We start from the raw sequence: 6,000 nt of genomic DNA, 5'->3' as shown, positions 1-6,000 counted from the left end.
GTACGTTTTGGGGGTGTCCGGATACTTTCAATCACATAGTGCATCTAAATAAAACCTGAGTCTGAAGGCTTATGGATTCCAGGAAAGCACTCTCCAAGTGACCTATGAAAAGGTTGGTGTAGGAAGGAGCCATCCTTTTTCCCATGGCCATATCCCTGATCTGTATGTCTGTCTGCCCCTCAAAGGTAAATACGAAGTTAAGGTGAGCAGGAAGGATGTCGTAGGTTTGGAATCAGGTGGGTGCTGACTGAGGAAATGTTCGACACCAGCAGACCACGGATGTGAGGGATGATGGTATAGAGGGAGGTGGCGTCAATGGTGTCAAGCAAGGCATGTGGTGGAAGTGGGACAGGATTTCAGATGGTCTAGGAAATGGTTGGTGTCTTTAATATAGGAGAGATATGTTTGTACTATGGGTTGCAGGTGCTGACCAACTAAGGCAGCATCTACAGGACGGCCAAGATGATTGGGTTTGTGGATATTAGGAAGAAGATAAAAGTGTGTGTGTGTGTGTGTGTGTGTGTGTGTGTGTGTGTGGTTTGGGTGCAGTAAGAAGTTCTATGGACTGAGTTAGTCCTTGTGAGGGCCTGAGGTTTTAAGGAGGGACTGCAGGCCAGTTTGAATCACAAGGATGGGATCTTGATGGCAGATAATGTATGTAGGAGTGTGAGACAGCTGGCATAGACCTTTGCTAACATATTCCTGTCGTCAATCAAGTCCCAATATGGTAGATTCTTAGTCTGCTGGGATGATAATGATGGAATCATCAGCTTTTAGGGAATGCAGAGCCTGGAGTTTTGCAGAAGACAGGTTAGGGGTTTGTTGTAGGGACCTGAGGAAGGGTGGTGAAGCAGTGTAGATGTGAGGAATTCTTGGAAGACTTGTAAGGGATGATTTTGAGATAGAGGTGGTGGATCAAGTTGGGATTGTGGTCAGAACTGTTCAAGGCAGGTTTCAATGTCAGATGTGCTGTTGGTAGGTTTTGGGACTGGCCTGCAAACTGATATTTCCAGTTGACATTACATGTCAATGAAAATAGGTCCTCCACCAAAGCAGCACAAATTACGTAATTCAGGTTTAGGGTTGAAAGTGATACCCTTGTCAAAGTTTCCGTGAATCAAAATTTTCGCAAACATGATCAGTGCTCGAGAAACATGCGAAAAAGCACGGTACAAGATCAAACATTTGTCAAGTATAGTTATGCTTGACAGAACGCTTGGTTGTTTACGAGGGCCTTTACATCAGGAATATTCCCTTGTGAGAAAATACCTGAGCTCATTTCAGATTACATTTTTCAGCCTAGCTTTACCATAGGAAGGGTTGTGCCAGAGACAGTCAGAAGTCACATTCCAAGCAATTTTTGTCAGTGGTTATGTTTTTAACCAACAGATGCCTATCTACATATCTTCTGGGGACATCAGGTGGCAGAGTAAGTAATTATAAGTCAGTATTATTGTCTTCCATATAATAATTCACAAAAAATCTAGAGAGACAATTACAAGCCACAGTAAAGGGGCTGGAGATAAGAAGCTTTTGTTTGCATCCAAAGAAAATGAGGATTTAAGCATTACTTGTGCTTCAAGTGAGAGCGATAGTTGTTTTTCTGGTTGTGTAACTTTATGGAATCATGAAACCACTGGATCAGATTCAGAATGTGAACAGGTACAGTATATTTTACTTACTTATTTGAACATAACCTTAAGTGGGTCATAACATTGTTTTCAAAAATTTATTTAACCTATATTCAGAGGCAGTAAAATAATACTGAACAGAAGTGACACACTTAAATTGCAAAGGGCACACCCAATTGTACAAGTTATTTTGTTTTTTCCCTGTTCCATTCATATATGGAGAGCGGGAAGAATGACTGTTTGAATGCCTCTGTGCATGCAGTAACACTAATCTCAACCTCATGATCCCAGTGTGAGTGATATGGAGGGGGTTGCAGTACATCCCTAGAGTAATAATTTAAAGCCTATTCTTGAAACGTGGTTAATACATTTTTTCAAGATACTTTCCACCTGTCTTCAAGAATCTGCCAGTTCAAATTCCTCAGTATATTTGTGACAATATCTTATAAATTAAACAAACCTGTGACCATTCCTGCTACCCTTCTCTGCATACATTCAATATGCCCTGTCGGTCCTATCTGGTACACGTCACACGAGTGATTTGTAAGCTACATACTTTGTAGACTGATAACACTTCTTCACCAATATTCTACCAATAAATTGAAGTCTGCAACCTGCTCTACTCATGACTTAACTTATGTGATCATTCCATTTTATATCCCTACAAAGTGTCACACCCTGGTATTTGTATGAGTTGGCAAATTCCAACAGTGACTCATTCATATTATAGTCATAAGATTTTTTTCCCCTTCATTTTATGAAATGCAAAATTTTATATTTCTGAACATTTAGAGCAAGTTGCCAATCTCTGTATCATGTAATCACACATACCTACTCAGGCATCTAAAGAAGATAAGAAAAAAGGCATTAGCGGTTTTCTGAACAATATTCCACAATATTTCACCCATTACAGTAGGTCAGAAAATCCAGTAAGTGATATTTTGACTGTGACAAGAATGTTTCTGTTCTGTATAATTCTACATTGATAATAGCAAGCAGAAAGACGCCAGTGGTGTTTCAGAAGGGAAGCTCAGAAATATGTGTAATACTTATGAATGTTTTCTTTTCCTCATTAGTAATAAGAAATTTGTACATTGCTGCAGAAGACAGCAAAGATAGGCTTTTAATATTATCTTTGTAACAAAGGAGCAATGTCAGGAGAATATTCAATTTTTTTAACAGCTTTTGTTGCAATCTCGCTTGAGAGTACTTACATTTTGGACCTCACACTAGGATGTGTAATTTTTACTCATGTCAACAACGTAGTAGTAAATTATGTGTGATTAAAAAATGCAAGTAAATACATATATTAAGAGTTATCACAGACACATGAATATTTTCATTTATTATGCCAATGTTCAATCATAAGCATGACTCACCTGAAATCAGAAGAGAAGGCAGTAATTTGTTCCATCTTGTGAGACATCTAAAATATAGATTTTCTATCATCAAGATTTAGTGGATTGACTGATCGCTGTTTGTTAAATACCAAGTTTGCTGCAAAAATACTGTGTGTGACTTCACTGTCGGTATGTTGCATTGTATTTTTCTCATGCTGTGACGAAGACATTTCACAGCACCAATTCAGTTACAACAAGAACTAGTGCTTTAATTCCAGTACTGCAAGTAGTAATCGTTTCTCATTACATAAATTTAATGCCAATTCATATTCTTTGTGTTAGCTGTCAGGCTGCCTCCCAGCACGGTTATTCCAAAAATCGATCAACAGACCTAGCAACTGGTGACCAATTTTGCAGGACAAAAATCATAGCTAAACATCAACAGATTTTTCTAGCGAATGTTAAATGAACATAGAAAAAATTTTGTAGTCCGCAGCTCACTGTCGAGTGGCTAGTGTTCCTGCCTCTGGATCGCGGGGTCCCGGGTTCGATTCCCGAGCAGGTTGGCGATCGTCTCTGCCTGGGGACTGGATGTTTGTCTTATCATCATCATCATCATTCGTGAAAGTGTTTAAACTCGACAGAGTCAGAAACTGGGATTTTGTGTAGGCGGTGATGACCGCGCATTTGAGCGCCCAAGTAAACCCTCACCACCACAACCCTTTTTGTAGTTAGCTTTCTTTCCTATTCCCGAATTGTTTCTCTAGCAGAAAATGTATTAATCAAAAGGACTCAAAAATCCCACCAAACTTTGATTCAACAGTGTTCTACCATGAACAGTGCTGATTCAGAGTCTTCTTGTAACACAACATACGAGTTCTCGTCCTTTCCTTAGTGATCTGATGAGTCTGTAATCAAACAGATTCCTCCCTTCATTCCTAGAGGCAATGCTAAGCATAGTTAGACAAGCAGTGCATAGTGTAGTTCATCTACATCTACATTTATACTCCGCAAGCCACCCAACGGTGCGTGGCGGAGGGCAGTTTACGTGCCTCTGTCATTACCTCCCTTTCCTGTCCCAGTCGCATACGGTTCGTGGGAAAAACGACTGTCTGAAAGCCTCCGTGCACGCTCGAATCTCTCTAATTTTACATTCGTTATCTCCTCGGGAGGTATAAGTAGGGGGAAGCAATATGTTGGATACCTCATCCAGAAACGCACCCTCTCGAAACCTGGCGAGCAAGCTACACCGCGATGCAGAGCGCCTTTCTTGCAGAGTCTGCCACTCCAGTTTGCTAAATATCTCCGTAACGCTATCACGGTTACCAAATAACCCTGTGACGAGACGCGCCGCTCTTCTTTGGATCTTCTCTATCTCCTCCGTCAAACTGACACATTGGTGAGCAATACTCAAGTATAGGTCGAACGAGTGTTTTGTAAGCCACCTCCTTTGTTGATGGACTACATTTACTAAGGACTCTCCCAATGAATCTAAACCTAGTACCCGCCTTACCAACAATTAATTTTATATGATCATTACACTTCAAATCAAATACTCCCAGAAGTAACTGCTATCAGTGTTTGTTCCGCTATCATATAATCATACAATAGAGGATCCTTCTTTCTATGTATTCCCAATACATTACATTTGTCTATGTTAAGGGTCAGTTGCCACTCCCTACACCAAGTGCCTATCCGCTGCAGATCTTCGTGCATTTCGCTACAATTTTCTAATGCTGCAACTTCTCTGTATACTACAGCATCATCCGCGAAACGCCGTATGGAACTTCCGACACTATCTACTAGGTCATTTATATATATATTGTGAAAAGCAATGGTTCCATGACACTCCCCTGTGGGACGCCAGAGGTTACTGTAACGTCTGTAGATGTCTCTCCATTGAGAACAACATGCTGTGTTCTGTTTGCTAAAAACTCTTCAATCCAGCCACACAGCCCGTCTGATATTCCGTAGGCTCTTACTTTGTTTATCAGGTGACAGTGAAGACACAGTTGGTGAAGACAAATCCAATAAACATGAGGCATTACTTGCTCGCACTATGAATAGAATGGGCGTAATTAACAACAATCCTGTGAAACTGAAATGAGTAACAAAGTCCATTCATACACTTGCAGCTAAATGAATTGAACTCTGGAGACATATTTGAATGTTTAGTATGAAATTTTACATACACTGGACAACTTCCTTAACACTGATCTTCCATGTGGTATGGTGTTAATAAAAGCAGATTATCTGACACATTCATACAGTTTCAGTTAACATTATTACTATCATTTTTCCAAAGTTAAATTCTCTACAACTCTTGCAATGGGCTTGAAAATTATATATATATATATATATATATATATATATATTAAAAACACACACACAGAATTACTACCTTTCGCAACCGATGGTTGCTTCTTCAGGAAGGAGAGGGAAAGACGAAAGGATGTGGGTTTTAAAACCCACGAAAGACGAAAGGATGTGGGTTTTAAAACCCACATCCTATCGTCTTTCCCTCTCCTTCCTGAAGAAGCAACCATTGGTTGCGAAAGCTAGTAATTCTGTGTGTGTGTTTGTGTGTTTTGTTAATGTGCCTGTCTGCCGGCGCTTTCCCGCTTGGTAAGTCTTGGAATCTTTGTTTTTAATATATTTTTCCCATGTGGAAGTTTCTTTCTATTTTGGACCAAGTAATTGATAAACTAAAAATTTAAGAAATTCCTTGCCGATTCATACTCGGTGTTAGCTGTTAGGCTCCTCCCAGCACAGATATTCCAAAAATTGACCAACAGACCCAACACAAAGTTGGACACTGAATTCAATACCGGCTTTAAATTACCAAGGTCAGAGACATGTCATAAAAGCGATTTCTTTGCAAAACAGTTACATGATGTAAAATCCATGTTTGCTTCCGAAGAAGACATCAAGGAAATTAAGGTAAATAGAGATGCCTACCACAAAAAAGCAGAATTGAGACAACAAAACATAAAAGAACTCAGTGAACTCACAAACAAAGACAGAAACAT

This window comes from Schistocerca gregaria, chromosome 10 (assembly GCF_023897955.1).
Source record: "Schistocerca gregaria isolate iqSchGreg1 chromosome 10, iqSchGreg1.2, whole genome shotgun sequence".
Classification (NCBI taxonomy): Eukaryota; Metazoa; Arthropoda; class Insecta; order Orthoptera; family Acrididae; genus Schistocerca; species Schistocerca gregaria.
The sequence above is the reverse complement of the archived record's forward strand: the minus strand, read 5'-3'. Positions refer to the sequence as shown.